General features: G+C 44.2%; 1 protein-coding gene across 1 annotated transcript in view; it reads left to right on the forward strand.

Moving 5' to 3' along the window:
* LOC124621755 (probable cleavage and polyadenylation specificity factor subunit 2) overlaps positions 1-24,049 on the forward strand; it is a 185,372-nt gene that overhangs the window by 106,498 nt on the left and 54,825 nt on the right. The window lies entirely within an intron of this gene.

Genomic DNA, 24,049 nt, shown 5'->3' on the forward strand with positions numbered 1-24,049 from the left:
CCATAGGTTTTTTTGACTGGCCTTAAAGTCTCGAGGAGGAGGCTTCCCGTACGGACGGAAGTGTCCCCGATGATAATGGGTCCAGATGACAGGAGACATGGGGGTCGAATCTGCTGGGGCCCCGTGCACCAATGATGATCATCTGGTTCCTGCATGGCCACGTCTCCTGGTGGCGTCAGTTCTTGTGCTGGCACCAATATGTTGGTGAGAAGATTGCGTTATGAGTAATGAGAGATTCCAGTATCCTGAGTGTCAGGTAGAGCCGAAGGTGGAGTAGCGGCATCCAGAACAGGCGTCGCTGGCACACGAGGCTGAAGCTGGTCCGAATGATGCACTGCAACACCCGTGTCCGTCTGGATTTTATACAGGCGTTGGCCACGGTGTCGTAAGATGAGGCCAGGACACCATTTTGGCCACCTGCCATATCTCCGTACCCATACAAGGTTGTCGGCGGTGAACCGGCCAAGCAAAGGCACCTGCGGCCGTGAGGTGGAAGGCTGCAGAAGATGAAGTAGCGTGCGGGGCTGTGGTCGCCCATGGGGGTGAAACGGTAAGAAGCCAGAAATTGGAGAAGCGCATCACCAGCAGAAGGAGTTTCCTCATCTGAGCCTTAAATGTGCGGACCAGTCGTTCAGCCTCACCATTTGACTGTGGATGGAACGGAGGGGCCGTGACATGCGCAACGCCGTGATGGGCACAAAAATCCGCAAAATCGGAAGAGGCAAATTGCGGACCATCATCAGTAACAAGAGCAGAGGGAAGGCCTTCCAAAGAGAAATGCGAGCTAGAGCATTGGTGGTTGCCGCGGTGGTAGGTGACATGCAATGGACAATGAAAGGAAAGTTAGATTAGGCGTCAATAACGAGAAGCCAATAAGTACCTAAAAAAGGTCCCGCGAAGTCAGCATGAATATGCTCCCAGGGCTTCTCAGGCGAAGGCCACGGTGACAAAGATGACTTCGGGGCGGCGGCCTGTGACGCACAAGGGCCACAGGCAGTGACCATGTGTGCGATTTCAGAGTCGATGCCGGGCCAGTACACATGACAGCGCGCCAGAGATTTTGTGCGAGAGACACCCCAGTGCCCCTGGTGAAGGCGCACAAGACCGAAGCACGCAAAGACGCAGGTACCACAACGCGCAGCGAAGCATTTTCGGTGGAAAGGAGGGTAACACCATCCCTAGCCTTGAGGCGGTAACGCAAAGCATAGTAGTTCCGCAACGGATCAGAAGTCTTAGCAGATGGATGATCTGGCCAACTCTTCTGAATACAGCGTAAAACCTCCAGAGAGGGTAGGGTCAGAACCCGTAGCAGCCGCCAGCTGGTCCCTGGTGATGAGGAACCCATCCACAACCCGCTGCTCGGCAACATCCAGTTGGAAACACAAAAGTTCGTTCCTATCGAATGCCGAATCAGGACCCATGGGAAGGCTAGACAGTGCATCAGCATTCGCATGTTGAGCCGTCGGCCGGAAATGAATCTCATAATTGAAACGAGACAAGTAAAGAGTCCAACGCTGGAGGCGGTTTGCAGCCTTGTCGGGAAGTGACGTTGATGGATGAAACAAGGAAACAAGTGGTTTGTGATCCATAACAAGATGAAATTTGGATCCACAGAGAAAAACACCAAACTTATGAAGAGCATAAATAATGGTCAAAGCTTCTTTTTCAATTTGAGAATACCTTTTTTGGGCACCCGTGAACGTTTTGGAGGCATAAGCAATGGGTTGTTCAGAACCGTCAGAAAAACAGTGTGCAAGAATTGCACTGATCCCGTATTGAGAAGTGTCTGTGGCAAGAACAAGATGTTGGCCAGGTAGATAAGTAGCCAGGCACGGGGCCTGTGTCAGCATAGTCTTCAATTTCTGGAAAGCCGCATCGCATGACCCAGACCAGTGAAAAGGCACGTTTTTATGCAACAGGCGATGCAACGGCTGAGCTAGCGGAGCAGCAGACTGTAAAAACTTGTGATAGTATGCTATTTTCCCCGAGAAGGCCTGCAGTTCCTTAACAGATGTAGGGCGAGGAAGGGCATCGATCGCAGCGACAGTTTGCTGAAGCGGACGAATGCCATCCCAAGAGAGTTGAAACCTCAAGTACGTGATAGATGCCTGAAAAAAATTTTGATTTCTGAAGATTACACTTAAGACTGGCAGTCTGTAAGACATGGAAAAGTGTGCGGAGATTTTGAAGATGTTCGTCAGTGGTGGAGCCAGTGACAACAATGTCATCCGGGTAATTTATACACCCAGGGACAGTGAGCAATAATTGTTCCAAGAATCGCTGAAAGAGAGCAGGGGCGCTGGCAACCCCGAATGGCAATCATTGGTATTGATAGAGGCTGAAAGGCATGTTAAGGACCAGAAACTGCCGGGAAACAGTGTCGAGAGGAAGTTGATGATAAGCTTCTGACAGGTCAAGTTTAGAAAAATACTGGCCTCCAGCAAGTTCAGTGAACAATTCTTCAGGTCGAGGCATAGGGTAAGTGTCGATAAGGCATTGAGCATTTACAGTGGCTTTGAAATCACCACAGAGACGAATATCACCATTTGGCTTAGCAACGACGATGACAGGAGAGGACCACTCACTGGAAGTGACAGGAAGCAAGACCCCTGAAGCAATGAGACGATCCAGCTGCCGTTTGACCTGATCACGAAGGGCCACAGGAATGGGCCGAGACCGAAAAACCTTAGGCCGAGCAGTGGGTTTGAGTGTGATATGAGCTTCAAAGTCGTTTGCACGGCCTAACCCAGGAGAAAAAAGGGATGAAAATGTCATCGACAAGGAATCCAATTGAGCATAAGGAGAACCCAAAAACGCGAAAGGAATTGAAACCGAAAAGATTCTCCGTGTTACTATGGTCAACCACAAATATGGGAACAGTGCGACGACAGATTTGTAAGGTACCTCAGCATCAAATTTTCCCAAGAGAGGAATCTTCTGTTTATTGTAAGTCTGTAATTGCCTAGTGACAGGTGACAGGATTGAAGAACCCAACTGAAGATACGTCTGAGAATTGATGATAGTGGCAGCAGAACCAGTATCCACCTGCATGCGAACATCTCGACCAAGTATTTGGACAGTGAGGAATAAAGGGAAGAAGTACAATTGACAGACAACACAGAATCATAATCAGCGTCATGTTCATGAACATCATGTATGCGGTCGGATTTGCAAACGTATGACACATGACCCTTTTTTTTGCATTTGTGACACACGGCCCAACGTTGTGGACAATCTTCTCGTGAATGTTTCGTAAAACACTGCGGTCATGAAGGAAGTTGCCGTGGGTTTTGCTGCAGTTTCTTAGAGGTTTGTTTACGGTTAGGCCGAGGCTGCGCTTGGGAGCATACTGCGGCCACGTCAGCTGGTGGGGACATGCCACACGCTTCGTCAACATCGCACAGAGGTTGTATTTCCCCGACGTCGCCCCTGCCTCTATTTGCGCTCCAGTGTTGCGAGAAACTTTCAAAAGACTGAACGATGGATAGGACTTCATCTAGAGTCGGATTTGTCAACTGAAGGGCATGTTGCCTAACTTCTTTGTCGGGCGCCGGTCAAGTAATAGCATCCTGTACCATGGAATCGGCATAGGATTCTTTGTGAACTTCAGTAACAAATTGACACTTTCTACTGAGGCCGTGAAGTTCAGCAGCCCAAGCGCGATAGGATTGATTCGGTTGTTTTTGACAACGATAAAAGGCAACACGAGAGGCTACCACATGTGTTTGCTTTTGAAAATAGACGGACAGAAGTGAGCACATTTCAGCAAAGGACAAAGACACAGGATCTTTCAAAGGAGCCAATTGCGACAACAACCAATACATTTGAGGTGAAATCCATGAAAGGAACAGACTTACATGTTTGTTTGTCCGCGACATGAAATGCCAAGAAGTGCTGTCGTAGATGTTTTTCGTAATCAGATCAGCCTTCCGCTGTCTCATCGTAAGGAGGAATAGTAGGTAGAGACAACGACAAGAGATGCCCCGCATTTGATGCCGCGACGAAATCTCGAATCGCATTTGTGAGAAGTGTTTGCTGTTCTGTGAGACCTTGCAATAGTTGCTCTAAAGTAGCCATGGAAACATGTGGGTCAACAATGGAAAACAAAAATCACTACCTCATCGCCAATTGTTATAATTTCAAGTTGAACAAATATATTTCAAGGAAGACACAATGCATGGCTGGCAGACAGCGCCGCATATAGAGGACGCACGTAACTGCGCAGCGGCACTTTGAAAGATCGGCGAGTCACAACGGTTTCATTATTTCAGCTGAAGAACTGTGAGCAGGTGCAAGCTCATGGCATAGAAGCTCTTTCTTCTAAAAGCAGATATTTGATATTGACAGTATCGCAATGCCCTGTGAGTTCCAAATTATAGTGTCTGTAATCTTTTTGAAATGGTCAGTTTTGTGGAGCATTTTCAACAGCTTCCTTTCATCGTTCATTGCCTATTGAATACTAACACCACTAAATTTCATTGGCTTAATGAATCACCAGATTTAAACATTTTTTAATCACATGCTAAGGGACTCGCTCTTATCTTTAATAAATTAAATTAAGTATCTACGCTTCTGGTATAGCTATGAGTTTTGTTTGATTTGAGCTCAATATTTTTTATCTAAAATATTTTTTTAGAAGTAATTGATTAACCAACAACTTTTCCTTTCAAAATAATTGTCAGTTTTGTTGCCTTTTACCCCTCCCTCCCTCCTAAATGATCTCGATGCCTCTGTTAGCTAAATCTCTACAATTTTCAGGTGAATATCTAGGTATAAAGAGTGTAACTTGCAAGATTGTTTTTAAAGGGCTCAGCATTCATTTTCTGGGTAGGGGCTTGATGACCACAGGGTTTCTGAGCTGGGGAGTGGTAAGCGCCGCCAGTCCTCTCTCGCAGTAAGCTCTGGGCATGCTTCAACGAGCATGTGTGGTGCGATGGTGAAACGTTGTGAGTCACAGGGAACAGGGATCTGGGCTTGATCATAGGGATTGCGATGATGATATAAACCCCTATACAAAATCCGTCAGTCTCAAGGGGTGCTGCATATTGATGAGATGCATGGCTGTTGAGGTGAAACAGTCATTAACAGGAAACCTCTGGGGAAACTACCTCACTTCAGTTGTATAAGACTTACCTAGGCACACGGGGCTCTGTCTAAATGGACTTCAATTTTCCTTGCTGTTCATGGTATCGAGATGGATCCTTCAAAATTTTTCATTCCTCCTCCCAGCAAAAAGAGTGAGCCGCTGGAATGTACCAACACCCAATAAGAGGGGTCATGTAGCCAGTGCTCCCAACTCAGAACTGTTTCAGAATTGTAGTTTGCATTGTGACAGTAGACATGGTGCTAATCAGACTGTATTTTTATTAGTTAAGGAAAGGGGAAGCTTTGAATAAGTCTTATCCTTTTCACATTCAAAAGGGTTTAGAGGGATTGCAGGTACGTTAAAATCTATTAAGCGGTTGCAAAATGGGTCACTGTTGGTGGAAACTACAAGATCCCAACAAGTGATGAATGTGCAGAAGGCCAAAAAAATTGGGAATATGCCACTGAAACTGAACTCTTTACCACATTAAACTTCTGTAATGGTGGTGTGACGTGCAGAGACATGGTGGACACCCCAAAAGGAGACAAAATTGAATGGGCCCAGGAAGGCATTGTAGACATGCAGAATATTATGGAGAGGGTTGTAAGGCAATTAAATCTGATTCGTTCATCCTCACTTTTGAAAGCACTAGACTCCCAGAACATATTAAGGCGAGTTATTTCCCCCCACCCCTCCCCACAATGAACCATGGACCTTGCCGCTGATGGGGAGGCTTGCGTGCCTCAGCCATACAAATAACCATACCATAGGTGCAACCAGAACGGAGGGGTATATGTTGAGAGGCCAGACAAACGTGTGGTTCCTGAAGAGGGGCAGCAGTCTTTTCAGTAGGTGCGGGGCAACAGTCTGGATGATTGATTGATCTGGCCTTATAACATTAACCAAAACAGTCTTGCCGTGCTGGTACTGCAAACGGCTGAAAGCAAGGGGACACCACAGCCATAATTTTTCCCGAGGGTATGCAGCTTTACTGTATGGTTAAATGATGATGGCGTCCTCTTGGGTAAAACATTCCGGAGGTAAAATAGTCCCCCATTCGGATCTCTGGGCAGGGACTACTCAGGAGGACATCGTTATCAGGAGAAAGAAAACTGTCAGATCCCTTAATTGGGTAGGTAGGTTAGAAAATTTAAAAAGGGAAATGGAGAGTTTAAAGTTAGATATAGTGGGAATTAGCAAAGTTCGGTGGCAAGAGAAACAAGACTTCTGATTAGGTGAATACAGGGTTATAAATACAAAATCAAATAGGGGTAATGCAGGAGTAGGTTTAATAATGAATAAAAAAAAAATAGGAGTACGGGTAAGCTACTACAAACAGCGTAGAGAATGCATTATTGTAGCCAAGATAGATACGAAGCCCACACCTACCACAGTAGTACAAGTTTATATGCCAACTAGCTCTGCAGACGACGAAGAGATTGAAGAAATGTATGATGAGATAAAAGAAGTTATTCAGATAGCGAAGGGAGATGAAAATTTAATAGTCATGGGAGACTGGAATTCAATAGTAGGAAAACGAAGAAAAGGAAAAGTTGTGGGCAAATATGGAATGGGGATATGGAATGAAAGAGGAAACTGCGTGGTGGAATTTTGCACAGAGCATAATTTAATCATAGTTAACACTTGTTTTAAAAATCGTGAAAGAAGTTTGTACACGTGGAAGAGGCTTGGAGACACTGGAAGGTTTCAGATAGATTATGTAATTGTAAGACAGAGATTTAGGAACCAGGTTTTAAATTGTAAGACATTTCCAGGAGCAGATCTGGACTCTGACCACAATCTATTTGTTATGAACTGTAGATTAAAACTGAAGAAACTGCAAAAAGGTGGGAATTTAAGGAGATGGGATCAGGATAAACTGAAAGAACCAGAGGTTGTACAGAGTTTCAGGGAGAGAGCATCAGGGAACGATTGACAAGAATGGGGAAAAGAAATACAGTAGAAGAAGAATGGATAGCTTTGAAAGATAAAATTGTAAAGGCAGCAGAGGATCAAGTAGGTAAAAAGACAAAGGCTAGTAAAAATCCTTGGGTAACAAAAGAGACGTTGAACTTAATTGATGAAGGCAGAAAATATAAAAATGCAGTTAATGAAGTAGGCAAAAAGGAATGAGAATGTCTCAAAAATGAGATTGACAGGAAGTGCAAAATGGCTAAGCATGGATGGCAAGAGAACAAGTGTAAGGATGTAGAAGCACATATCACTAGCGGTAAGATAGATACTGCCTACAGGAAAATCAAAGAGACCTTTGGGGAAAAGAGAACCACCTGTATGAACATCAAGACCTCAGATGGAGAAGCAAAGAAGGGAAAGCAGCAAAGTGGAAGGAGTATATATAGAGTCTATACAAGGGCAATGTACATGAGGATGATATTATGGAAACGGAAGAGAACCTAGATGAAGATGAAATCGGAGATATGATGCTGCGTGAGGAATTGTACAGAGCACTGGAAGACCTAAGTCGAAACAAGGTGTTGAGAATAGACAACATTCCATTAGAGATACTGATAGCCTTGGGGGAGCCAGCCCTGACAAAACTCTACCATCTGGTGAGCAAGATGTGTGAGACAGATGAAATACCCTCAGAATTCAAGAAGAATATAATAATTTCGATTCCAAAGAAAGCAGGCGTTGACAGGTGTGAAAATTATCAAACTATCTGTTTAATAAGTCACAGCTGTAAAATACTAACACGAATTCTTTACAGATGAATGAAAGAATTGGTAGAAGCCGACCTTGGGGAGGATCAGTTTGGATTCCGTAGAAATGTTGGAACGTATGAGGCAATACTGACCCTACGACGTATCTTAGAAGATAGATTAAGGAAAGGCAAGCCTACGTTTCTAGCAATTGCAGACTTAGAGAAGGCTTTTGACAATGTTGATTGGAATAATCTCTTTCAAATTCTGAAGGTGAGAGGGATCAGATATAGGGAGCGAAAGGCTGTTTACAATTTGTACCGAAACCAGATTGCAATTATAAGAGTTGAGGGGGATGAAAGGGACTGCTGGTTGATAAGGGAGTGAGACAGGGTTGTCCCCGATGTTATTCAATCTGTATATTGCCCAAGCAGTAAAGGAGACAAAAGATAAATTTGGAGTAGGAATTAAAATACGTGGAGAAGAAATAAAAACTTTGAGGTTTGCTGATGACATTGTAAGTCTGTCAGAGACAGCAAAGGACCTGGAAGAGCAGCTGAACAGAATGGACATTGTCTTGTAAGGAGGATGTTAGATGAACAATAAAAGCAAAACGAGGATAATGGAATGTAGTCTAATTAAATCAGGTGATGGTGAGGGAATCAGATAGGAAATGAGACACTTAAAGTAGTAAAGGAGTTTTGCTATTTGGGGAGCAAAATAACTGATGGTGGTTGAAGTAGAGAGGATATAAAATGTAGACTGTCAATGGCAAGGAAAGTGTTTTTGAAGAAGAGAAATTTGTTAACATCGAGTATAGATTTAAGTGTCAGGAAGCCTTTTCTGAAAGTATTTGTATGGAGTGTAGCCATGTATGGAAGTGAAACATGGTCGATAACTAGTTTAGACAGGAAGAGAATAGAAGCTTTTGAAATGTGGTGCTACAGAAGAATGCTAAAGATTAGATGGGTAGATCACATAACTAATGACGAGGTATTCAATAGAATGGGGGAGAAGAGGAATTTGTGGCACAACTTGACTACAAGAAGGGATCAGTTGGTAGGACTCGTTCTGAGTCATTAAGGAATCACCATTTTAGTATTGGAGGGCAGCATGGAGGATAAAAATCATAGAGGGAGACCAAGAGAAGAATACACTAAGCAGATTGAGAAGGATGTAGGTTGCAATAGTTACTTGAGATGAAGAAGCTTGCGCAGGATAGAGTAGCATGGAGGGTTGCATCAAACCAGTCTCTGGACTGAAGACCACAACATCATCATCTTTGTTTAACCGTGCGGCCCTATGTCCCCAACCCAATGCACTAATTTAAATGCCATCACATTGGGCATGCCACTCTTGAATGAAGGGAGAATCCACATGTGACAAATGTGGTAAGGCTACCCATGTTCATCTCCTCCAAAGTGTGCAAATTGCTCTGTGGCTTACCCTGTCGGGAGTAGGTACTGCTAGGTCTCCCTTGGAGAATGAAAGATACCGGAGATAAAACAAAACAGATCCATTGTGGTGAGGCCAAAAAGGTTTGTAACGCCATGCAGCCTTCCACGTTCCCTACCCCCTGTGCTTCAGTTGTTAAACAGCCAATTCAGAAAACTGATGCTGCTACACAAACAGAGGTTGCTACTATTAGCACTAGTACCTGTGTTTGTCAGTGTAGTTGGGCTGCTGCAGTTACTGCAAAGCCCACACTTTCTCCCAGAATGCAAGACATGGCCATGGTAGCCGATGTTGTGGAGCTCCCTGCTTCTCCAAAGGTTCAGCCTGGTCTACTGCACAACACTGCCACTGCCATAGGTGTGGCTCCGAAGCCTAAACAGTGCAAAGACGAAAAAGGTCAGGCATCCATCACCAAAGGGGTCGAGAAGCAAACAGTCTGATCATGTCGACATCATCCTCTCTGATGTCTCTCACGATTCTTCTGTAGAGCTAATGGACCTTGATGTTGGCCTGGGGCAATCATCTTGCCCCGAGACAGAACCTCCACTCATTGCGAGCTCCCCTCCCTGGCTGAAAGACAGGATAAAAGTGCAACCCCTGTTATAGGTGGCTCCGATATTATGGTGGAACATTAATGGGTTTGAAAGCACCCTGTGCTTGTATTTACAGAAAACACATTTTAAACCCTGTGATGCCATCGTACTATGGGGCTATACTCTGGGGAAAGGAGCTGCTGTGTTTGTCAGTAACATGCACCATTCCTCCCCTCTCCCTGTGGCTACTGACCTGCAAGCAGTTGCAGTTGAAATTCATGTTTGTTGGAGGATCACTGTTTTCTGAGTTTAATCACCTCTGAAAGAGGCAATAGACTCTGAGGCTCTCACCGATCTTACGGAAGAACTTCTCCAATCATTTCTTCTACTGGAAGACATTAATGCCCATCATGTCTTGTGGGCTCAACATCTACTTGCCCTCAGGGTTGCATTTTGCAGAGCCTCATCACAACTCGTGAGCTGTACATCCCCAACACAGGTACTCTCTCTCTCTCTCTCTCTCTCTCTCTCTCTCTCTCTCTCTCTCTTAATTCTCTGTTGTTACTGGGTCGTCCTCAGCCTGTTATTCTGTTCTCCAACCCGTGAAGAACCTGTTCAGTGGGAAGTCATTGACAGTCTTCATTCCAGTAACCACTTCCTACTCTGCATTCATCTACTGGATGGAGCATTACCAGCACAGAAGCCACCAAAATGGACTGTCAACAGGGCTGACTGGATGCTGTTCAGCCTGCTAGCTGTGTTTGAATTCTGCGACTGCATCCAGGAATGGGTGGAGCGCATCACACAAATGATCCATCATGCCATTGACTTATCGATCACAGTCCTCAAGACATCTTAGGAGGCAACCTGTTCCTTGGTGGACTGGTGAGTGCCGCTCAGCAATCCAGGACAGGCATGCAGCTTCTCGATGGTTTAAATAGTACCGCCCAAAAGCAGACAACCTCACAGCCTTTGGCTCATGAAAATCAAGGCTCGACGCATCATTAAGGAGAGCAGGAAAAGGTCATGGCAAGTATTTCTGGACTGCATCAACTGCTCCACTTCTTCTACAGGCTGGGATGGGATGGGAGGCTACCAGGAGGATTTCCGGTAAACACAATCATTTACCAATAGCAGCAGTGCTGAAATGGATGTCTCCGAACAATCCCTGGAGGCATGGTTCAGACAAGGGCAGAGCATTTTGCAGTGACCACTACCGATGCCAGCAAGAATCTGATGTTTTGCTGCTACCATGCGGCTGCGGAGAGGGATGACTTGGTCTTCAGATAATACAACTCTGTGTCTTACAGATTTATTTCCTTCATGTGGGTGGTGGAATCAGCACTGTCTGAGATTTTTCATGCAGCCCTCAGTCGTGACCAAATCCAGTAGTGCATGCTTCGACATTTGCCAACAGCGTCAAAGTGCATTGTCCTCAAATTTTTGTTAATTTTATATGGCAGATAGGCAACTTTCCCAACTTGTGGAGAGAGGCAATTCTGGTACCTCTTCTCAAACCAGGAAAGGACCACACATGTCCCAGTAGTTACTGGAGTGTCACCGTAACAAGCTGTGTAGGAAAGACCCTAGAGCAAATGTTTAACTGTCGCCTGTTCTGTTTGTTAAGAGTGACTGGCAATGCCTTAGCCAATCTCACTGTCGACTCCGGAGATTTTGGTGCGCTGTCGACAACCTGACCCTACTAGAGGTAGCATTTAGGAGGGTTTCCTATGTAAACATCACTGTCTCGACATATTCTTCTGCAGCTCCATCAGGGGGGGCTTTTGTGGCCATCTCTCCATTTTCAGATGGTCCTTCTGGTCCAAGCACTTTATAGCTCAAGCTGATGACGTGCTGTCTGATTGTTTTGAGCAGGAGAATGGTGTTTCTCAGGGCAGTGTTTTAAGTGTTACCCTCTTTGTCATAGCCATAAACAGTATGGTGCGTCTGCTCTGGTTTTATAGAGCTTTTGTGCTCATGGCTAGACTATGGATGCACAGTGTACGGGTCAACAAGGCCTTCTTACCTGAAGATTATTGACGCTATGCACTCTGAGGGGGGTTAGAATAGTCACAGGTGCTTACAGGACCAGCCCCAACCACACTCTCTGCGCTGAGGATGGGGAACCACCACTCACCATTCGGTGGCAGCTCACCGCATTGCATCAGGCTTGTAAGTTCCTCGCGGCTCCGACTTCACTCACATTCCATACTGTTGCTCTTCCGCCTCTCGAATTCCTTTTCTCTAATTGTCCACAAGAAACAGTGCCTTGTGGGATCTGTGTGCAGCATGTGCTGGAGTCACAGGGTGTGGAGCACACACAAACCCAAATCCAGGGTTTTAACTGCCTGCCACCATGGTTCTGCAGAGGCCCAGAGTAATTTTTGATTTGGTACAGTACAGGCGAGATGCAGTCTTGCACATGTTTTTAATACGTTATGTTATGACAACTTAACTGAGCACCACAGCTATGCAGTTGTCTTCATGGATGGGTCGAAACGGAGGGAATCCATTGGTTGCTCCATTGTTTTCCCTGTTCGTGTCTTCAAGGTATGACTGCCTCGAGACATTACGGTCTTCGACGTCGAATTATATGCGGTCTTGCAGTCATTGGAGCAGATAAGATATGCTTCAAGTGCTAAATTCGTTGTCTGCTCCGATTTTCTGAATGCCCTTCACTCTCTACCATGCTTGTATCTAGAAGAGAAAGTAAATATTTAGGAAACCCTCCTCCACCTATATGGGCTGGGGAAGGAGGTGTTTTACTGCTGGTTACCAGGTCACCTGGGTATTGCGGGAAACGAAACGGCAGACGTAGCAACCAAGGAGGTATGTCGCGATCCTCAGTTATTTCAATGTGCCATCCCCCTCCACGTTATCGTCTCGCTGTGGGGGTGCTCGTGCGTTGATGGGAGGATAAGTGGCTGGAAGTGACAGATAATAAGTTGTGTCTAATAAAGCCCTCTGATTGGTCATGACGTATCTCCTTTCAGCCATGAAGGTGGGATGAGGTCCTTCACAAAAGCAGGTCCTCTGATGTGTGGCTTCTAAATTCAGCACGACAACCCTCCAGTGTGTGGTGCTTGTGATGTATAGATGTATGTGCACCACATTTTACTAGACGGTGTTTTTCAGACCAGAGGGCAGCAGCAGATTTACCCTTTATTTTAAGTGACATTCAAATGAATGTGGTGAGTCTTTTAAGGTTTTGTGATTTGTCCGACTTGTTTCCAAAGATTTTAGGGAGATGTCCTTAATGTTTCACACCGTGACTGGCTCATCCATGTTTTATGTAAATGGTTAGCTATTCACATATCCCTGCGCCATTGTTTTGCCTCCTATGTCATATTCCTTCTGTTTGGTCGTAGTATCTCTTACTATTTCTCCTTTTTATTACAGCATGTGATATGGGGTGCTTGTGGATCAATGCATGTGAATGAGTGAGTGTGCCGAAGTTTTTAACCTTTCTAACCATATTCATTTCTTTTAATATTTGTAAGGACACTGGTAACTTTGCCATTGAGTGCCCGTATACCCCAAAAACAACAATACATTTTTTGAGAAACTTCTGCAGAAGCCAACACCCACATACAGACAGTCAGTTGCAAATACAACAGTTGCTGTTTGTACAACCCCAGTGATAATATTAGTATTGTCCCTATGGTGTTGCACATAAAATTCAAATGCTTTCTTAAAAATAACTACTGTTTTAGCAACGTGCTGCACATAAAACTATTGTACTGTGGTATATATAGTCGTCTGATTTGTTATGTGCAGTGAGCACAACCCATGCAACTCAGGTTTTTAACTGTTTCAGTGGTTAGTTGTTACACCAGCTTAGTCAGTGTCTCTCTTTTGTAATAAAGTTATTAATTGCTGTCACTGACTCAGTGCAATGTCCTCTAAACCATTAATTTTGATTCTCTCTCTCTCTCTCTCTCTCTCTCTCTCTCTCTCTCTCTCTCTCTCTGTCTTCCTTCCTTCCCTCACTGTGTGTGTGTGTGTGTGTGTGTGTGTGTGTGTCGAGCTGTAATTTTGATAACTTATTTCTTGGGATCACGTACTATAACTTAAGACTTTAATTTTCTGTCAGTTGAAGGCTGAAGACTGTAGTTTAGGGACCTTCAACACAACTAACGACTTGAAATATGCAAGCTTTTCATGTAGCAACTAAGAGAATTAAGTATGAGAAATCAGTACTTTCTGTGATAGTTTCTCAGATGCACATTAATTTTGGCCTAAACTTGAAATAACAGTGACTTTAGCAGAAGCTAAATTAAAAGGAGTTATCTCACTGTAGAATTCCTTACTGCTTCCTTTTCAAGAGAATAAAGAACATTTTTAGAATTTGTAATTCAGTAATGCACAAGCAATTTTACTGAGCATTCCTGTTGTGATGTTTAAAGCTTTCCCGGCGTACTGATTGTTCCATAAAAACACGGGAGAGCTGCCGGATATCAGTAACTTCCTGCCACGATATTTCGGCGCAGAGTCTTCTGGGCATCTTCAGGTGAATGCCACTGTAGTAGTACTGGCAAGTACGTGCTGAGCTCCGCTATTTAAAGCCTTCTGAGGTGACATTGCGCATGCGCTGCTTAGCGTGCGTGTATATCGGTTCCGTGCGCTGCGCCTCGCGCCCTCCACTGCGAAAGCCTGGTGTATCGGTGTCAAGTCGATTTCCATCTTTATGCAGATAACTACGTCGACTACGAAGTTTCTCTATAACAGGATTCCAAGCGGAGTTCAGCTGATAACCGCTATCTCGATTGATGAGAGTCTCATTGTCAGACAATCTTATTTCCACAGATTCATTGAAAATCGAGCTCCAAAAGTTTGATGTATGGGCCAAAATTTTTGTGTCGTAATTCATGGAATGGTCTGTGGAAATACAATGTTCGGCGATTGCGGACTTGGTGGGTTGAAGAAGGCGAGTATGCCGTTGGTGTTCCACAATGCGTTCCTGCACAGTTCGTGTTGCTTGCCCTATATATGATTTGCCGCATTCACACGGAATTTTGTAAACACCTGGTTTACGCAGGCCCAGGTCGTCTTTAACGGATGCCACCAGTGATGAAATTTTGGAAGGAGGGCGAAAGATGACTCTCACTTGATACTTTTTCAATATTCTGCCTATCTGTGAAGAAATATTCCCAATAAATGGTAGATAAACAGTCGACCTGAAGCCCTCTTCCTCTTCCTTGTTCCATTGTTTGTAGGTCTTCATCACTCTGTTCACTTGCCTAGGTGAAAAGCCATTCTTCAAAAACACTTTTTGCAGGTGTTCCAGTTCCACTTGAAGACTGTCGGCGTCGGAGATAGTATGGGCACGGTGGACCAAGGTTTTGAGAATGCCCATTGTTTGTGCTGGATGGTGGCAACTAGTAGCTTGTAGATACATGCCTGTATGAGTGGGCTTTCTGTACACCGAGTGACCAAGTGTGCCATCACTCTTCCGTTGCACCAAGACGTCTAAAAATGGCAGACAACCATCTCTCTCTATCTCCGTGGTAAACTTTATGTTTTCATGTATGGAGTTCATGTGACGTAAAAATTCTTGGAGAGGGTCCAGACCATGAGGCCACACTATAAAAGTGTCGTCAACGTACCGCCAAAATACTGTCGGTTTAAAAGTGGCAGAGTCGAGCGCTCTCTCCTCAAAATCCTCCATAAAAAGATTGGCCACCAGGGGAGACAAAGGACTCCCCATGGTGACACCACCAGATTGTTCATAAAATTCGTTGTTAAATATAAAATATGTAGAGGAGAGGGTGTGCTCAAACAACGCTGTAATGTCTGCACCAAACATATTGCCAATGAGGTGTAGTGAGTCCACCAGAGGCACCTTTGTGAACAGTGAAACCACATCAAAACTGACCAATAAATCACTACTTTGCGGTTGTAGTGACTGAAGTCAACTGATAAAATCACCAGAATTCTTTATGTGATGTGCACACTTGCCTATCATTGGTTTGAGCAAAGATGCCAAGAATTTTGCTAGGTCGTGGGTGGCTGCTCCAATGTTACTCACAATTGGACGTAATGGCACATTTTCCTTGTGGATCTTAGGCAGTCCATATAGCCTAGGTGGAACTGAACTGTTTGGTTTCAGTCTTTTGATGACCTCCTTCGGTAGAGAACTATTTGATAAAAGTTCTGCTGTTTTTCGCACTACTCGACTCGTGGGATCCTTATCGATTTTGCGATACTTTGAATCACATAATAAAACATTGATCTTATTAATATAGTCATCCCTTGGTATGAGGACAGTAGCGTTTCCTTTGTCAGATTTTAAGACTTTTGTATCCACATCTGCTCGTAAGTTACGGAGGGCTATGCTCTCCATGGGCAAGATGTTATTCTTCATTGGTGCACCCCTGGTCTTGGTGCGACGGAAGAGTGATGGCACACTTGGTCACTCGGTGTACAGAAAGCCCACTCATACAGACCTGTATCTACAAGCTACTAGTTGCCACCATCCAGCACAAACAATGGGCGTTCTAAAAACCTTGGTCCACTGTGCCCATACTATCTCTGACACCGACAGTCTTCAAGCGGAACTGGAACACCTGCAAAAAGTATTTTTGAAGAATGTCTTTTCACCTAGGCAAGTGAACAGAGTGATGAAGACCTACAAACAACGGAACAAGGAAGAGGAAGAGGGCTTCAGGTCGACTGTTTATCTACCATTTATTGGGAATATTTCTTCACAGATAGGCAGAATATTGAAAAAGTATCAAGTGAGAGTCATCTTTCGCCCTCCTTCCAAAATTTCATCACTGGTGGCATCCGTTAAAGATGACCTGGGCCTGCGTAAACCAGGTGTTTACAAAATTCCGTGTGAATGCGGCAAATCATATATAGGGCAAGCAACACGAACTGTGCAGAAACGCATTGTGGAACACCAACGGCATACTCGCCTTCTTCAACCCACCAAGTCCGCAATCGCCGAACATTGTATTTCCACAGATCATTCCATGAATTACAACGACACAAAATTTTGGCCCATACATCAAACTTTTGGAGCTCGATTATCAATGAATCTGTGGAAATAAGATTGTCTGACAATGAGACTCTCATCAATCGAGATAGTGGTTATCAGCTGAACTCTGCTTGGAATCCTGTTATAGAGAAACTTCGTAGTCGACGTAGTTATCTGCATAAAGATGGAAATCGACCTGACACTGATATGCCAGGCTTTCGCAGTGGAGGGCGCGAGGTGCAGCGCACGGAGCCGTTATGAACGCACACGCTGAGCAGCGCATGCGCAATGTCACCTCAGAAGGCTTTAAATAGCGGAGCTCAGCGCGTACTCGCCAGTACTACTACGGTGGCATTCACCAGAAGATGGCCAGAAGACTCTGCGCTGAAATATCGTGGCAGGAAGTTACTGATATCCGGCAGTTCTCCCGGTTTTTATGGAGCATTCCTGTTAATTTATAGTGCATTCTAAATGCTCCTACTCTAAGGTATAGTTGCTTATAAATCCCTAACAAAAATAAAATATCTACATTCTCACTAATTATACAAAAATTTGTAATGCTTATACATGCCAAACAATTGAGGTTCTGATAACCATATTGGCTCAAAGCACAGAAACAAAGTTTTGAGGAAAATAGATATTTATGAAGATTAAATTTATAATGAAGATCAAATTTATAAACAGACTATCAGTAGTCTCGTATGCTTTTTAACCAAGTTTCGAGATCCTGTACTTGCTATGGAAAAATAATGTACCCACTTTATGTTATGAAATATTGATTAATATTTAAGGTCATATTTATTATAAGTGTAAATCACAAATTTCCATACATGTGCTAGTGACAGTAGTGTTTGTTTGTGTGTTTTTTTTTTTTTTTTTTTTTTTTTTTTTTTTTTTTTTTTTTTTTACTGTTGTAATGTTTGCAATTAATGTGAAACTAGAATCAGTATATGAAAAATAGATACTAACTGCACAATTATGACCTATCCAACACTTCTTGGTCCTCATTATTATCATTTTCACGAAACACATTCTGTGGCTTGAGGATCAGATAAAATTTCCGACATGCGTCTGATTATGAAGTATTACTACTATTTACACAATGAAGACACTAAATTATGTTGTCAACCCTAGATAAGAATTGAGCGGCACAGAGCAACAAAATTATTTTGTGCTTTGGGCCCATATAATGCATATCTGAGAAAAACCCATGAGACATCTTTTCATTGCGGGACTGCAGATATAGATAAAGCTGGTTCACCGTAAGAGGGTAGGAGCATGCATACACAATACAATCTCAAAATTGATGGTGGTGTGCTGTAAGCCCTTACAGATCTCAGCACCTCAGCCAGTCATTTTCTTGGCCCATGTTACTCAGACCAGAATCAGAGAAAAAAGTGGAAGTGCTATATTCACAATCTTTGTACATTACCAGAGCAAGCATAAACATCTGCATCAAATCAGCTTCAAGCAGGAACTGAGGCGATCTAATTACATTTTTTTAGACCCTTTCATTCACCAATAAGTAGACGCTGGTATTAACGAGTTGTGCCTGAGCTGCAACATGAGTATTCTTTGGCCTCAGAATCATTGTTTTCTAGCAACAGAGGTACATTTCCAATGTATTTGTTAATTTAGGCATTGGCTGTTGCTTTCTCCTCACTCTCCAATCCTGTTTGGTTTGCGCACAATGGATCTGTGAAAAAATTAAACAGAAATAAAAAAAGAACATAAAAATGTTTATTGATTGATGCTGCACACACACTACATCATACTTGCCACTGTGCATATCGTGTCTTACTTGGGCTCAAACACCCACTCGATAAAAAAAATTTATACTGTATTTCACAAGAATTGACAAAATCTTCATTTTCATGTTGCTGCAAAAAACCTTTCTCAAGGAACTTGTCACTCAAACCATATCAAGTGGAAAATATCGTTATTTCATTAGAAACAAATTCTTAAATCCTATCATTCTGAGATTTGAATGATTCCTACATCAGTGATTTTTAAGATTTGAATGCTTTCTACTTTTGAACCATTTTAATATTTCCGTCTTTGGTTCTGCATAACGAATACATGCATTGAACATTTTCATTTTTGATTCAGAATACTAATTAGGATTGAAGATGGCCAAGGTGTCAGAATAGGAGATAGGTAGCATAAATGATTTTTCAGTTCTTGTGAAGCCACTTAAGAGATATGATCAATAACCAATGAAGGCTGTAGAGCATGCTCTGCAACAAGATACTGTATGTAGCCATTATAAGAGGGGTGATCAGAAACTAAGGTTACAAGGCTGATATTCCCAGAGTTTTATCTAATATAGAGAAATTAGTAGTGTCCAGTAATGCTGATACATACAGTTGGCAACTGTGCAGAGTTTCAGCCACTTTATCACCTACAGTACCAGTTGTAGGTAAACACTAATGGCGATCCACTTGGAAAACTGTTCTTCTGAAGAAATCTGCTCAGTCATTCAATTTCTGTGAGCAAAACATAATCATTGATGAAACACACACACACACACACACACACACACACACACACACACACACACACATGCGCCACCCCGCTCCACCCTCCCCCTACAGCTCTTGTTGTATCCTGTTTAATTTTCCAGCTTTTTGTGAAGCCACTAATTTATCTGTCCAAAGGCCTGCCTCTTCCCATTTCTCCCTCCTTGTGTCCTTCCCTATCCCTTCCCCACCTGCTCCATCAGCTCAGACAACTGGTTTCAGTAATCAAATTGAGTGTCAATACTAAGTCTTGCCATGACCACGGGAATGTGCATTTGGGTGTCTGCGTATTTGCGTGTTTGAATGTGTGTACTGTTGTTGAAAAATGAGCTAATGTGAATGTGAATTACTGTGCTTCATGCATTGATATGATATAGGTGAGTGGTTGCCTTTCCCATATTTTACATATTGCTCCATTGAGGAATTTCTAGTATTAAAAACCACACACATACACGGCCACTGTCATTTGCAGGCATTAAGGCCTGACTGTATCTGAGGTGAGCAGCGGTCTTTACTCGGGTGGTTGATGGAGATAATAAAGAGATGGGGGAGGAGGGAATAGCAGTGTATGAGTGGGGTAGCATGGTAGTGCTGACTGTAGGAGCTTGCAGGGACAAGTTGGGGATGGGATAGTGGACTGTTAGATGCAGTATCTGGAGACTGCTTGCAGGGCAGGGAGGGGGTGGGGGTGTTGGGAGCTTTGCTGGGGAAAGGACTGTGCAGGTGTCCTGGTGAGATAGAAGATGTGTAGGGCTGAAGTGGAAGCAGGGAAAGAGATAGGCAGGTGGATGATAGGGAGTAGCAAAGGTTAAGGTCGAGGGGGATATGATAATGAAGAAAGTGTTGCAGGGAGTGTTTCCACCTACATCATTCAGAAAAACTTCTGTCAGTGGGAAGACCCTCCAGATGGCACAAGTTTGTGAAGCAGTTGTTGAAAACAAGCACACTGTGTTTGGTGGCACCCACAGAAATTGGGTGATCACTCTGTATGGTGGCAGCAATTCATGGAGACGGATTGCTTGTTAGTGGGCATGATCATATAGAATGCTGCATAGTGATTGGAGCTAAGTTGCTAGATAACATGACTGCTTTCACAGGTAGCCCAGCCCTTGATGTGATAGGAGATGCCTGTGATGGGACTGGAGTAGGTGGTTGTGGGAGAACATATGGGACAGGGGTTGTATCTAAGTCTGTTGCAGAGATATTAGCTACTGGACTAGGATTTGGGAGTGGCAATGAGGAATTGAGGAATTTCTAGTATTAAAAACCACACACATACACGGCCCTGCCGCCGTTGGATAAGCAGCTGAGCAGCAAGTCGTATACTCCTAGCTCACTCATTTGTTACATAGTTTAATTCTTAATTTCTTTGCGTGTTTTTGGTACTTGCATTGTTTAATTCATAAATTTCGAGCGTATTATAGTATTTGAGAGTTGTAGCATCGCGTATTAGTACCTGAATAGTGTAAATTCGCGTAGTCGTTTGTCTACTGTTTTGTTTTGAACGGCCAGTGTCGGTTGGTCGCAGTCAGTGTGCTCCCTGCCGCCGTTGGAAAAGCAGCTGAGCAGCAAGTCGTATACTCCTAGCTCACTCATTTGTTACATAGTTTAATTCTTAATTTCTTTGCGTGTTTTTGGTACTTGCATTGTTTAGTTCATAAATTTCGGGCGTATTATAGTATTTGAGAGTGTAGCATCGTGTTCTAGTATCTGAATAGTGTAATTTCGCTTAGTCTCCTTCCGCCGCCGAGCAGTGTCAGCAGTGCGCAAGTAGCAGCATTACTGCATTTACTAGGCAATCTTGTATTTTAATAACCGTTTAAATTTTGTCGATTTGTTTGCGCTCTCTGTAGATTAGTTCAGACGTTCTTAGCAAAACAGTTTTTAGCATGGATAGGAACTGCAACTGCTGTGTTCGGATGCAGGCTGAGTTGGCATCCCTTCGCTCCCAGCTTCAGGCAGTGTTGGCTTCGGTCACACAGCTTGAGGCTGTTGCCAATGGGCATCACTGTGGGGGTCGGGATGGGGGTTTGTCGGGGACGGCCAGCTCGTCCCACGCATCCCCTGATCGGACTACGACTGTGGTTGCCCGGGATACTGCCCGCATTGAGGCTGATCCCTCACCTGTGGTAGAGTGGGAGGTCGTTTCAAGGTGTGGCAGGGGGCGAAAGACATTCCGGAGGGCTGAACGGAAAGCCTCTCCAGTTTGTCTGACGAACCGGTTTCAGGCTCTGTCTCAGGCTGATACTGATCTTCGGCCTGACATGGCTGCTTGTCCTGTTCCAGAGGTTGCCCCTCAGTCTGCAAGATCCGGGCAGTCGCAGAGGGTGGGCTTACTGGTAGTTGGGAGCTCCAACGTCAGGCGCGTAATGGGGCCCCTTAGGGAAATGGCAGCAAGAGAGGGGAAGAAAACCAATGTGCACTCCGTGTGCATACCGGGGGGAGTCATTCCAGATGTGGAAAGGGTCCTTCCGGATGCCATGAAGGGTACAGGGTGCACCCATCTGCAGGTGGTCGCTCATGTCGGCACCAATGATGTGTGTCGCTATGGATCGGAGGAAATCCTCTCTGGCTTCCGGCGGCTATCTGATTTGGTGAAGACTGCCAGTCTCGCTAGCGGGATGAAAGCAGAGCTCACCATCTGCAGCATCGTCGACAGGACTGACTGCGGACCTTTGGTACAGAGCCGAGTGGAGGGTCTGAATCAGAGGCTGAGACGGTTCTGCGACCGTGTGGGCTGCAGATTCCTCGACTTGCGCCATAGGGTGGTGGGGTTTCGGGTTCCGCTGGATAGGTCAGGAGTCCACTACACGCAACAAGCGGCTACACGGGTAGCAGGGGTTGTGTGGCGTGGGCTGGGCGGTTTTTTAGGTTAGATGGCCTTGGGCAAGTACAGAAAGGGCAACAGCCTCAACGGGTGCGGGGCAAAGTCAGGACATGCGGGGACCGAGCAGCAATCGGTATCGTAATTGTCAACTGTCGAAGCTGCGTTGGTAAAGTACCGGAACTTCAAGCGCTGATAGAAGGCACCGAAGCTGAAATCGTTATAGGTACAGAAAGCTGGCTTAAGCCAGAGATAGATTCTGCCGAAATTTTTACAAAGGTACAGACGGTGTTTAGAAAGGATAGATTGCATGCAACCGGTGGTGGAGTGTTCATCGCTGTTAGTAGTAGTTTATCCTGTAGTGAAGTAGAAGTGGATAGTTCCTGTGAATTATTATGGGTGGAGGTTACACTAAACAACCGAACTAGGTTAATAATTGGCTCCTTTTACCGACCTCCCGACTCAGCAGCATTAGTGGCAGAACAACTGAGCGAAAATTTGGAATACATTTCACATAAATTTTCTCAGCATGTTATAGTCTTAGGTGGAGATTTCAATTTACCAGATATAGACTGGGACACTCAGATGTTTAGCACGGGTGGTAGGGACAGAGCATCGAGTGACATTATACTGAGTGCACTATCCGAAAATTACCTCGAGCAATTAAACAGAGAACCGACTCGTGGAGATAACATATTGGACCTACTGATAACAAACAGACCCGAACTTTTCGAATCTGTATGTACAGAACAGGGAATCAGTGATCATAAGGCCGTTGCAGCATCCCTGAATATGGAAGTTAATAGGAATATAAAAAAAGGGAGGAAGGTTTATCTGTTTAGCAAGAGTAATAGAAGGCAGATTTCAGACTACCTAACAGATCAAAACGAAAATTTCTGTTCCGACGCTGACAATGTTGAGTGTTTATGGAAAAAGTTCAAGGCAATCGTAAAATGCGTTTTAGACAGGTACGTGCCGAGTAAAACTGTGAGGGACGGGAGAAACCCACCGTGGTACAACAACAAAGTTAGGAAACTACTGCGAAAGCAAAGAGAGCTTCACTCCAAGTTTAAACGCAGCCAAAACCTCTCAGACAAACAGAAGCTAAACGATGTCAAAGTTAGCGTAAGGAGGGCTATGCGTGAAGCGTTCATTGAATTCGAAAGTAAAATTCTATGTACCGACTTGACAGAAAATCCTAGGAAGTTCTGGTCTTACGTTAAATCAGTAAGTGGCTCGAAACAGCATATCCAGACACTACGGGATGATGATGGCATTGAAACAGAGGATGACACGCGTAAAGCTGAAATACTAAACACCTTTTTCCAAAGCTGTTTCACAGAGGAAGACCGCACTGCAGTTCCTTCTCTAAATCCTCGCACAAACGAAAAAATGGCTGACATCGAAATAAGTGTCCAAGGAATAGAAAAGCAACTGGAATCACTCAATAGAGGAAAGTCCACTGGACCTGACGGGATACCAATTCGATTCTACACAGAGTACGCGAAAGAACTTGCCCCCCTTCTAACAGCCGTGTACCGCAAGTCTCTAGAGGAACGGAGGGTTCCAAATGATTGGAAAAGAGCACAGATAGTCCCAGTCTTCAAGAAGGGTCGTCGAGCAGATGCGCAAAACTATAGACCTATATCTCTTACGTCGATCTCTTGTAGAATTTTAGAACATGTTTTTTGCTCGCGTATCATGTCATTTCTGGAAACCCAGAATCTACTATGTAGGAATCAACATGGATTCCGGAAACAGCGATCGTGTGAGACCCAACTCGCCTTATTTGTTCATGAGACCCAGAAAATATTAGATACAGGCTCCCAGGTAGATGCTATTTTTCTTGACTTCCGTAAGGCGTTCGATACAGTTCCGCACTGTCGCCTGATAAGCAAAGTAAGAGCCTACGGAATATCAGACCAGCTGTGTGGCTGGATTGAGGAGTTTTTGGCAAACAGAACACAGCATGTTGTTATCAATGGAGAGACGT

Source organism: Schistocerca americana, chromosome 1 (genome assembly GCF_021461395.2).
Source record: "Schistocerca americana isolate TAMUIC-IGC-003095 chromosome 1, iqSchAmer2.1, whole genome shotgun sequence".
In the NCBI taxonomy this organism is placed as follows: Eukaryota; Metazoa; Arthropoda; class Insecta; order Orthoptera; family Acrididae; genus Schistocerca; species Schistocerca americana.